We start from the raw sequence: 13639 nt of genomic DNA, 5'->3' as shown, positions 1-13639 counted from the left end.
GCTCTTCATTTTAGAAGTCCATCAAAACAAGAATTTCATTTTTTTTTAGTTATGTTCAATCTCAGATTTCTTTAGAAGGAATATATTGCGGCAAGAATATGTTTGTCATATGCACAGTAACAACTAGTATTATCTGCAAAACTTGTAGGTTAATTTCATGATTCGGTTATCACTGGAATTTCTGTTGTGTCGAGGTTAGGAAGTGTTTTGTGGGAATCTTTTTATAACCCACTCGAGTGGTAATGGGAACTCCTGCAGGGATTGGATGCTTACATCCTAAATTTCAGAATTTAAGAATGTTTCATTCGGCGTAAGACAATGTGTTTATGTTTGAATATTTAAAGCAATGTTCATGTAGTGTTTCATGAGTGCGCAGCCGGTTTGCCCTCTTTATAACCGATTCTTTTCCTTTTCATTATTTAATCTGTCGTGAAATTACGGCACACTCTAGTTGATCCTTTTCGTAGTGGGCTGAGATACATATCTGCATCTTAGTCGATTTAAGTTGCTTATTTTAATGTTTACATTTTAGCTGATTCCTAATTTTATCGTTGCCTTAGTTGTGTGTCCAATTCCCAATTGGGAATCGTGCGAGGCTGTTGTGTATGACCGTAGGGGGTATCCTTTTGCATTGTTGGTTCTTATTTTTTTTGTTCTCCTGGTTTGGATTCGATTCTAATGAGTATATATATACATTTCGTTGGAATCAGGTACTTCGATGTGTGTGCCATCACTGGGTTGATGCACGGGCAGCGTGCGACCTTAGGGTGCTGTCCAAACTTATTTTGAACTTGTTAGGGTGTCACTTTGAGGTTTTTGCAAATCGGGTCACCGAAGTTCATTTTTGTTTTATCGCTCATATGCGAGATCGTATTTAGATAAGTTGGTCGTTGATGTCCTGTTTGTTTTATGAAATATTTTTCAAAAAGTATTTTATATGAAAGCTAATGTGAAAACCAAACACCAAATATAAAACTGGTTCTCACTAGTGGTAAAGACCGGGTCGAACTGAGGGAACAAGAAAATATTTTGTATTCAAACAAGCAACTAAACTATGCTTTTTTGCCAATATGAAAAAAGTATAAGAAAATAAAACTACTTAGCTATTACATCAAATGAATACCTTACACAGAGGGTTTAAAATAGTTTTATTACAATCCAAGAATTAAACAAAAATTAAAACTCCTAAAAAAATGAAAGTCTTCTATGCTTGTGCTTCCTTGTCACGTGTCGAATGCGTGTGCAACATGTCTCACTCGCTTGCTTGCTCCTGCTCCATGCTATCCTGCACAATTCAAAATTACATGAGCAACACAAAAGAAGAACAAAAACTATACTATGCAAAATATACCAAATCAATGCTAAATTCTAAATTGAAACAAGGAAAGATAATGTGAAAGAAATGCAATGACAAGTTTGAATGAAATCTAAATGACAAGTAAAAATATACTAAACATATAATGCTAATGTATGCAACCTAACTACTAACCACTAATGTAAATGCTTTCACAGTAATACTACTAAACACCTAAGTACATACTATTAACTATTTTAAACCTAATGACAAATCACTAAGTAAACCTAAGCACTAAGTAAACACATGCTAAAGCTAATGTTAAATGTTAATGCTAAGTATGCTACAATAGTTGAAAAGTGACAGTAAATGAAATCAAATGCAAACAAATGTTCTTGCTAATGCTAATGCTATGTGAAAAGTATGCTATCTAATGCTACTCCTATAAACAAATGCTACTGCTAAAGGCTAATGCTACACATGGCAAATGCTAAGTGACAGTAAATGAAATTGCAAAATAGCCAATGAAAGTGCAAAACAACCAATGCTTGAAAATCGGTTTCTGCAACTTAAGCATTTAGCAACTCGCTTCGAGTAGCAATAAAATGATTTCTGTGAATTTCTGTAAGTGCAAATCAGTTTCTGCAGAAGGCAATATTACCAATGGCAATCAACAAATGACAGAGATCTAAATTGATCTTTGTTCAATAATTCACTGTGCAATATGTTTTTCAATGCAGGGAAAACATGTGAACTCACATAGAATGCTATGTGACCTGCTGCTGCAATGTTCTGCAAAATGTTATCATATAGAATGCAAAATGATGCAATGCAAAATGTTTCGCTGATGATGTTGTTGAATCCAATATGCATTGCTGTATCAAATTAGCACTGCTGATTGAATGGATACAAGGCAGTGAACAAAATGAAACATGAAATCAAATGTAAATTGGCAATCAAATGGAAACAATAAATCAAAATGCAATCAAAAGGACAATCAAATGCAATCGAAACAGGAAATCAAATGCATGAGATAGAAACACAGGAAATGTAAAAATAAAAAATGCGATGAAGACGCACTACTGAATGCAATGCTAAATGCATAGAAGATGTACCAGATGAAATGTGCAGGAAATAATAAAGAAAAGATGATGCAGATGAATCGAAATATGATGTTGAATCCCAAATCGCAATAATGATTCCTAATAAACTACAATGCTAACTCAGACACGATGACCATAGTTCTATTTAAATGTATTTCAGATGCATCAACAATGGAATGCTATGCACAGATGTTGAAATCCAAAATTTTATAGGTAATTGTGATTAACATGATCTGTTGTGCATAAAGAGATGCGATGCTGACTGAAATCAAACAGACGATGTGTAATCGTTGCAAAATTTTTCTCTTTTCCCTTTTTCTTCCTTTCCACTTTTTGAGGGAAAAAAACAGAAGAGAGAATGAGAGAAACTCTTTGCAAGGTCTCACTTGACCTTTTGAAAAATAAAAGATGTTTTAAAATTTACTCACCTCGTTTTAAAATTTTGTGGAAAAAATGGAGAGATGAGATTCACTCATCGGTACAAGGTTCAATCATTCCTGACGCTTTTACCAGAGGTAATTGAACCAAGGATTGAATTTATGCCTTTTGCTTTGCCTAAATTTGTCTAAGTGATTATTCTGAAATCCTAAATGCATATAGAGTCATGCTTCTGCTGACATGTATACTTCTTGAAGATATTTTAGAAATTTGAATTTTCCAAGTGATTTTGAAATAGGTCTGAAAATATCCTTTAGAAAATTTGAACTTGATTAGAAAAGATTAAAATTTGAATCCAAAAACTTGGGATTGAAGTGAATTTGAGATTGAAAAGGAAATTAGAAGTTGAGACTTTAAAACAATTCTGAAATTTGATTTTATGTTTGAAATCAGATTCAAATTTTTGAATTGGAAATCCAAAGTGAATTCCAAAATTAGATTGAGAATTTGGAATAAGATTCAGAATTTGAGATTGAATTTATGATGAAAATGGAATTCGAAATTTGGAATTTTGAAAGTTTAAATCTGAATTTTTTTGAAATTGAAATGGAGCTTGAAATCAATTTTTGATTTGAAAATGAGAATTTTGAAATAATTCTAAAATTTGATTTGATGTTTGAAATCAGAATTGAATTTGGAAATTTAATTAGATTTCGAAATTAAAACTTTGAATTGATTTTGAAATTCAATTCAATATTTGAAATCAGAACTGAATTTGGAAATTGAAACTTTGAATTGATTTTGAAATTCAATTCAATATTTGAAATCAGAATTGAACTTAGAAATTGAATTAGAATTTTGAAGTAAATTTCAAACTTTGATGGGATATTAAAATAAAATTTAGAATTGAATTTAAGATGGAAGGCATGATTCAAAATTCGAATTTTTGGAAAAAGAAGTAAAAAATTGAATATTTGAATTTGAAATGAAATTCAAAGTTAAAATATGAAATTTAGAAATGTGAAGTTTAGAAATAAGAATTAAAAATTAGAATTTTGAAACAGGATTTAAAACTGAGTGGAATTTTGAAATAAAAAGATAAATTTGCATTTGTGAATGGAATTTGAAAATGGTTTTGAATTTTGGAAATGAAAACTGTTTTTGAAAATTTATTTCAAAATCACTTGAAATTTTGAAAATGATTTGAGATAATTTGGAAATATGGCAAATAATGAGGAAAAATGATGAATTCATTGAAAGAATTTGTTTAAAATTAGAATTTTAAAAGCAAATTTTATTCTTTAATAGAATTAAAATGAGATTAAATTTTAATATATTCATGACTATGGTCACAAATATATTCTAACTTAATCTTTATTTAAATTCCAAGAAAGAATAAAATTATTTTTTGTGCTTTTATAGAACTTAAAGCAAGATTAAATTTTAATATATTCATGATTATGGCCACAAATATATCTTGATTTAATCTTTACTTTGCATTCTGATAAAAGAAGAAAAGATAGTTTTGAAAAATATGATGATTTTTAGAAAGAACCTGAAGTGTAGGTTAAATTGTATTCCATAAAAGATAAAAATCATAACTATTGTTCACATTTTGACTATGGTCATAAATGTGAATCATTTACTCAGGATTAATTACCTTTTATTAAAATGGTGCACGTGTCATTCGTGTTATCCTACAATGTTTTTTTTAAGAATAAAATAAAAGGAAATGTCACAAACAATTATGAGAAATTAAAATACAACTATATGCTCATACATTCTATTCTAAACAGAAAAGTAGAAATTCTCATTAATATCAAATTATTACAATTGAAATTGGATATTGAAATATTAACACTTCCTATTCTAGGAAAGGAAATCATGATCTTCCAAGTTTTCCTTGCAAATATAAAATAACACAAGGCAGGAGAAATGCAAAATATCATGTTAAGACTAATATGCATATGGTTATGCCTAAGCTATAATGGAAATGCACATATTAATGAAGATGTAATGCCTATTGCATGAATGAAATGCATATGCATTTGCCTAAGTGCAATGCTTATGCTAAATGAGAAGTGTATACACATTTATCTAGATATGATGCTTATGCTAAATGAGAAATGCATATGAAGATGTATATGCAAGGCTAAGGGGGAAATGCATATGAAATTGCCCAAGTGTGATACTTATGCTAATGAAGTAATTCATATGCAATACCTAAGTGTAATGCATATGCTAATGAAGAAATGCATATGTAATGCCTAAGTGCAATGCATGTGCTTATGAGAAAATGCATATGCAATGCCTAAGTGCAATGCATGTACTTATGAGGAAATGCATATACAATGCCTTATGTTAATGAAAATATACATGTAAGAATGCACATGCAATGTAATATGCTAATGAGGAAATATCTAAGAAAATGCATATGAGGTGGAGATATAGCAGCTCATGGGCTGCTATGAGGCTACAACAACTCATGAGCTGCTATGAGTGCTTATGAGATCACAACAACCAAATGGCTGCTGTGCTATGAATATACTGGAGATCACAACAGCTCCTTGGCTGTTGTGCTATGAATGCACAGGAAATCACAACAGCCCCTTGGTTGTTGTGCTTATGAATGCACAGGAAATCACAACAACCGATGGGCTGTTGTGCTTATGAGTGCATACGAGATCACAGCAGCCCATAGGTTGTTGTGCTATGAATACACAGGAAATCACAGCAGCCCATAGGCTGCTGTGCTATGAGTGCTTGTGATATGGTGATACTAAGTGACATTAGTTAAGTGGCACACAAGCAATTGATAAGATGAAAATCTGTATGCACATGAATTTACAAGAGAACATGAAAATGCAGCAGTTTATGGGATGCTATGAAGCTACAACAACCCATGCCCATGGGCTGCTGTGGGTGTACATGTTGCCAAATAGAGAGAAGTGCCTCTGCTAAGGCAAGGTCATACGAGATGTGCTGCAACATGTAACTTGCAGGTACCAAGGTATTGTAGAGGCTATATGAGAGCTGCCAATGGACTGATATGCAGGAGGTGAGGTACTAGTGGATGAGAGATTGACACACTAGAAATAGACCAGCTAGTAGAACCAAATCCCAAATAAAACTTATATAAAAAAAAGAAAAAGAAAAAGAGACTGCAACTCTATATATCAGACATGTATATACAATTCCACCTTCCTCCTCCTTCTCATACATAAAGAATTTGATTCTGCAATCTAAACGCAGATACATAGCGTACTTGTTCTAGACCAGTAGTGGAATGGCAGGCTTATTAAGAAATATGCATTCATTCTCTTGATTTGCAAAGGAACAAAAGGTTTTCTCATAACTTTGTTGAACGAATGTTGGGTAAGAAAATTGCTTCAATGAACCAAATTAAGAACCTCCAATATATCCTGTTCTAAAGGGAAAACAACAATTTTTGATGCAGGCAACTAATGTATTGGTATGCCACTGTAAACACCCCAAATTTTCACCCTCATTCACAAACACCTACCTCTTGCCACTGGGACCCTTCAGGGAACCAGTTGGTCGATATTTGAGCCAGGGTTATTCATAGCCTAAATTTTACAATAAATTTCAATACTTCATCCTACAATAAAGATTCAATCCTCATTTTGGCGCAATCTCAATTATCAGTTCTTATCCTCAGATGAGAATTTCCAACCATTTGTGTCTGCCAGGGGTTCAGGATTCCAAGTCTTTCATCCAGAGTTTACATTTCATGTGTCATTGCATATCATTGCATGCATTTGGCATATCATCTCATACCGTCTCATATCATTTCATGGCATTGCATGTCATTGCATCTCATTTTCGAGATCTAGCACACATGTTTTTCAAAATATTCAATCTATATTCGATTTTAAAACTTTTCTTTCAAAATCAATTCCAAATACCTGGGTTTTTAAATCGACATTTTGCCATTTGTGAACCCCAGGATCTTATATCCTCTTATTTCAAAATATTTTCTTTACAAAATTATCTGGATTCATTTTAAAGTCAATTTTTAACTAATCTCAGTTCTCAGATGAGACTCATCTAGGTGGTGTCGCTTTTGGATTCCTTTATTCCTCGAATTTCTTGAACTTTCAGAGTCCTAGTTAGATCAGGACTCTATTTTTTTGCTTTTTAAACTTTTTCAAAATTCTATTTTGGTTTTAAATCAGAGGTAGTCTCATCCCTTGTCCATTTCTGTCATTTTGGCCAAAATCTCAAAGTCCCAGTTAGATTAGGACTCTTATTCAGAGTTTTAGTCAGATCAAGATTGCTTTTCACTTCTATTTTTTATCTTTTTTCGAGAAAACCTTTCAAAATCTTTTGTTTTGACCCAAAATTTTAGAGTTTCAGTCGAATTAGGACTCTATCTTTCGTTATTGTTTTCACCTATTTTTTAGAAAATCTTCTAAAATCTTTTGAAAGAAGTCAAAAACTCATAGTTTTAGTTGAACCAGGACTCTATTCAAAGAGTCTCAATTGGATCAAGACTTTGACTCTGACTTCAATATTGAGAAAATCTTTCAAAAATATCTTCATTTATCTTTTCAGAAACCAAATTTCAAAATTATTACAATTTTATCACAGAGTTTCAAAATTTTGGGACTCTATCATAGAGTCCCAATTTATCAGGACTCTGACTCCGGTCTCGTATTTTGCTCATTTTCATCAGTTTAAGAGCAGATCTTTCAAATTCTTGTTGTTTTCCTTCATGAATCTCTAAAAATAAAGAGTTTCAAAATTTCAAGACTCTGTCCCAGAGTCCTAATCGAATTAGGACTCTATCCTGATTTTGTTTTCTTGTTTCATTTCTACTTATTTTCAAAAGTCTTTTTAAAATCTCATCATTTACTTCCCAGAAAACCAAAAATTCTCAGAATTCTAGTCAAATTAGAACTCTTCTTCAGAATCTTAGTCAGATCAGGACTCTGAACTTAACTTCAATTTTTATCTTATTTTTACCTATTTTCTAAAACTCTCTCATTTGTTTTCTAGAAAACCCTAAATTTTAAGAGTTTTAGTCAAATTAGGATTGTCTTAGAGTCCCAATTGGATCAAGACTCTAATTTTGATTTCAGTTTTCACCTTATTTTTATCTGTTTTTGCAAAAAAACTTCTAAAACCTCCTTGTTTGTTCAAAATTCTGAGAGTTTTAGTCAAATTAGGACTCTGTCCCAGAGTCCCAGTTGGATCAGGACTCTAATTTTGATTTCAGTTTTCATCTTGTTTTCACCTATTTTTGCGAAAAGCTCTCAAAATCTTGTTGTCTATTTTCAAAAAAATCAAAAATTCAAGAGTTTCAGTCAAATTAGAACTCTATCTCAGAGTCCTAATCGGATCAGGACTCTATTCTGATTTCTGTTTTAACTCCCATTTTTACCTATTTTTAAAACCTTTTCGCTTGTTTTTCGAAAAAAAAAATCCAATTTTAAAGAGTTTTAGTCAACTTAAGACTCTATTTCAAGAGTTTCAGTTAAACTAGGACTCTAACTCTAACTTCGTTTTTCAACTCATTTTATCAAATTCTGAGAAAACCTTTTAAAATTCCTTTATTTATTTTTTAAAATTACCAAAAATCTAGAGTTTCAGTCTGATCAGGACTCTGTCCTAAAGTCCTAATCTAGTTAGGACTCCGTTCTGATTTCTGTTTCTACCTCTATTTTGATTCTCTTCACTTGTTTTTTAAAAATTAGTCCATTTTGCAGTCTCAATTGATTCAGGACTCTATTTTAGAGTTTTGGTTGAGTTAGGACTCTAACCCTAACTGCATTTTCTAAATTATTTTCACTAGTTTTGAGAAAATCCTTTAAAAACTTCTTCATTTGGCTTTCAAAAACCTAAATTTCAGAGTTTTAGTTGGTTTAGGACTTTGGCCTAGAGTTTCAGTATGCTTAGGACTCTATTTTCAAAACCTTTGATTTTCATTCAGTGATTTGAACTCTGTTTTAAAACCATTTCTGATCTTTACTCCAACTTTTTCAAAACCCTGATGTGGGGCCCACTTAGTCGGTGCCATATCTGAAGAGGTCTTGATCCATTCAGAACTCTGATGGATTCGAAATTTTCAATTTCAAATCCAATTTCCTTTTAACCTCTTTTAAAATCTTTCATTTTCAAGTTTTAAAATCATTTTTGAAAAATCAAATGGGGCCCACTCTGGGTGGTGCCACATTTGAAAGAGTCAGGGTTAGATTAGGATTAGTCAGTGTTCTAATTAGGTTAGGAGTTTGAAAAGGTCCAAACTGATTTTAAAACGTCATTTTTCTTCACTATTTTCAAAACACATTTTAACTTTTAAATTCAAGCCTTTAAAAAAAAACAAATGTGGACCCACAGGGGTTGGCACCACATTTGGATTAGTTTAGAGTTTAATTAGGACTTAAGTAGGTTAGCTAGAGTCTCACCTAGGCTAGGAGTTTCACACCCCCCCCCCCTATGCTTAATTTCAATTAATTAAGAGGAGTTCTAGTTAAACTAGAACTCCCTCTAATTAAACCTAAAATTTTCTATAAAAAGGGTGGATAGGGGGGTCGACCCCTAGGCTTTCTCTCTCCCTTTCTTTCCCTCTCTCTCTCTTCTCCAACAGATCTCCCAACTCCATTGTTGCAGCAGCATCCAAGATGAGTTCTACTTAACTTACTTCATTAATTTTATTAGTTTTTCGTTTTTTTTATGGTTTTCACTGTATCTGTTCCTTATTTGTTGGATTCAAGCTTAGTTTTCAATGAAGAATCATAAAATCAATTCAAGAAAGCGATCTAATGCTGTTTGAGGGCATTTTCTATAGATCCAATCCGTTCAAATTATTTGAAATACTATTTTTTATATTTAAGCACATTAAAAAATGAGATTCACTCGTTAAATGGGTCGAACCTCTCTTTTCCAAGGGTAAATCAAATCTAATCGTGTATTCTCAAATTTTTTTATTTTTTTATTATATTAATATTTATCTTACTTATTCAAGCATCAAATCCAATTTTGTTGTGTTATTTACATATTTTCTTCATTATTTTTCATATTTAGATTAAGGTTTTTAATGTTTTATCGAATATTCATGTATTTCAACCCCAAGCACGCAAAAAATGCATTATTTCATATTTAAATTTTTGTCAAAAAAATATTTTTTTTTTAGGGTTAGTTCACAAGTTTGTTAGTGACTTCCCATAAAAAAATTGGATTATTTTGGGTCTGGAACCCTGTCAAAAAAATAGAAAACCGAACCTTATTTTTTAAACCGTGAAATCGCTATTGGGATTCAGGAACAACTTGAAGAGGCAATATCTCCCTCGTCAGAGATCTGGTTGATGATCTGTAAGTTGCAATAGTTTTTGTATTGATGTCTAGTATTTACTGTATTTTTTTCATATGTTTATACATCTATCTATTATTTTTCCTCTGTCAGAAAGTAGAATCGGTTTTACAGAGCTCGTTATACCTTGTTTAAACCCTAGATCAACTTATGTCGATTGTATCTCCCTAACCAAAGATCCGATCAATAATCCGTAAAAAGAAAAATCTTCTTCTATGTATCTTCTATTCACTGCTAAAATTTCATAAATTTTTAATGTAATTTGCTATATTTCTTTATACCCAAAACTGGATGCATGTATTTCAGCTCATTATAGGTTCGTTATAATCGATCGTATATTGCTGGAGCAATATCTCACTAACCAGAGATAGTTTTTCCACTTTGTAAAAAAGGAAATCTTTATTTTTCTGTCTAGTATCTCTCTGTAAATTTTTATGAATTTTTATGGTGATTTGATCCCTTATTTGAGTTTAACATTGTAACAAATATTTGCCCACAGACAAATTTGCATATTTTAGTGTTTTTATTTAATTTTCATGTTAAAATAATTCCAAAAATATATTTTTTTGAATGAAATGTAATTTTAGGATTATCATAGGAGCCCATGCCGATTTTTGTTATTTTTTTAGTTGATTTGATATGTTGTTTGATTAAATCATGAAAACAGGGTGCCCGCGAAGTCCAGATTCGAATAAAACATTGTTAAAAATTGCTCTTTTTGTGATATTTTGAATTTTTATGCATGTTTTTCATATTTTTAGGGTTTAACCATGTTTATAATCATGCTAGGGTGCTTAACACCCAATTTGATATTTATTTGACCCCATTTGAGCCCTAAATCCAAAGTTTTACAAAAATCTTTTCTGAAAATCGTGATTCCAAGGCCATAGTCTTGTTTTTAGGGATATTTTTATCATTTTCTCCAAATTCTGAATTTTAAAGTTATTTATTTTTGTTATTTCTTTAATTTTTCATCATCTTTTATTATGTTTATCTTAAGGAAACATGAAAAATGGCTTATATCTAGATAAATCCAATAATTTCTAGATATTATTAGATAAATCCTGAAAAGCAGACATATTTTTACTAACAAGTTTTCTAGTTTTGAAGGGATATTCAAGACTGTATTTTCTTTTTATTTTCCTTTATTTGAATTCAAATAGTGATGTAAATTAATTGTAAATTTGGAATAAGAATTTAAATTCCTGTTTAGATTAGGGTTTGCATGTGCATATAGTTTACTTCTTTATATAAATGCTAATGTGTGATAGATGATGATTCATGTATGTTCAAACTCACCATGGTCTACATGAATGGCACATGCACTAGCTTATAAGAAGTTAATAAACTTGATTGAATTCGTATTTATGGTCATAGTCAGAATATGAACAAAATCCAGATTTATCGTCTTCTTTTAAGTCACAATCGGCCTACACTCTTAGGCTATTTTAAAAAACTATTGCATATTTCAAAGTTTTCTAAATATTTTTCTCCTTCTAAAATCAAATGGATTAGATTCAATCCATATCTGTGGCCATAGTGAGGGATATGGGGAAAGTCTCTTTTATTGAAATTCTATAAGGCACATAAACTTTCTTTTTCAAATAATTTTCTCAAAGGTTCTTCAGAAAATATTTTCTCAAATTGCATTTATTCATTCATCTAGGTTAGATTACATCATAATTAGTTTTCACAGAGCTACATGCCCATAGTTTTTGATGTATTTTCCAATTCCATCTTATAAAATTGATTTCCTAAAAAATTATTTGAATTTCTCTAGAATTTGATTTTCTTAGAAAACTCTCATTTTCTTCAGAAATCAATTTTTCTTTCTTTAAATTACTTCTCAAATCCTGATTCAGGATTTTCAAAGCTTCTACTTTTTTAAATATTTCAAAGTATTTCAAGCATACATCATGTTTTTTAATCAAAATTTCTCTAAGTTATAGCACATGCATGATTCTTTACGCATTTAAGAAATAAAACATCAATTTAGACAAGTTGAGCAAAGCAAAGCATCATATTGATCCTTGGTTCGATTACCTCTGGTTATGGTGCCAAGAACAGTTGAATCTCGTACTGACAGGTGAGTCTCATTCTTCGAAATTATCCTGCATTTTAAAACGGAGGTGAGTTATTTTTAAAATCTTTTTCAAAGGTCAGTTTGACTTACAAAAGTGAAATTTGGCAATGAAAACAGGTTTGGCGACCGTGATGGAACCCATCATCGTCTGATCAATCTTGTGCTTTATTTATTCAACTTATCAAAATCGTGTTCTACAATGTCAGCTTTATTTCATCTGAACCTAAGAGCCTAGAATCAAACCCAACTGACATAAATTTCATGTAGACTTAGGCATGGTTTGGTATGACCGATTGAGGAGGCATTATTCATGCTCACCTAGACCTAGGTCTAATATAATCCTATTTAATCTAGAATTTGATTGAAAACAATGTTTGTTTCTTATAAATCTTTCAAAATTCTACTTCTTTAGGTCATTAGAGCCTTCTATTTTCTTGCATGTTGATCATATTTCAAAAACAACCCCACCTACTTTTACCTGGCCACCACGTTGCTAGGCTTTTTTCCAAAACCATAGTTCGGGACAAAGCCTTACAACTGGGCCACCTATTTGGGTTAAACCCCCCTCTGCCACGTATCAAGGGCCATAGTCTGAAGTATATCGGCAGACGCTCAAGGATGTTGAAAAACATAAGCCTAGAATAAGAGAAATTAATTTTATGCCACGTACATCGTGCTTCATCTAGAGTATATCGGCATAACATGATTGGATACAAATGATCTGAGCCTTAGAGTTAAGATTAGGGTCCTACAACTATTTCAAAACTTGTGCATCTAGAGTCAACTTCTTAGGGAATGTTGTATGAGCATATTTGGCTGTGCAGAATGTGGTTGAATGCATTTTAATTATTTCTCTTTATCTCTTTATTTTCTTATATTTTTCTCAATAATTTTTTCAAGAATACTGGATGATTTTTTCAAAACCCCCTTTATTTTTCACGAATTTTCCTATATTTCCTTTACAAGAATTTCATCAAACCCTGAACGTTTTTCATAAATCCCCTTTATTCTCTCCAAAACTCCACGTGATTTCCATCCTTTCTTACCTCTAGATCTCAAAGTTCCAGCCTTGTTTTGATCCTGCCTATAATTTCTTCAAAAATCGTGTGGCTTTTCTCAAGTCATGTCCTTACTTTTTCTGTATTTTTTAGTCTATCCTGATGGCATCCAGTCAGCTTGATTCAGTCTTTCTTGATGGTCATATCTTCTATGAGGTGCGATAAGGTCTCCCCGATTATTGAACTCTGAACACCGGACCTTTCATTCCCCGATGCTACTATTCTTAGTCCAAGAACTTCTCTCGTGTGTTCTCAGACCATCTGAGTGACTGCAGATTGGAATTAGCATCAGCAGTGGGAGAATAAATCATCAATGGCAGTTTGATTCAAGCATTAGAAAAGTGGTGGAATCCGCATACTTGTATCATTTTGTTCTCATGGGGAGAGATA

Source organism: Nuphar pumila, chromosome 5, assembly GCF_984573655.1.
Source record: "Nuphar pumila chromosome 5, dmNupPumi1.hap1.1, whole genome shotgun sequence".
Lineage (NCBI taxonomy): Eukaryota > Viridiplantae > Streptophyta > Magnoliopsida > Nymphaeales > Nymphaeaceae > Nuphar > Nuphar pumila.
This window is presented reverse-complemented; position numbering follows the sequence as displayed.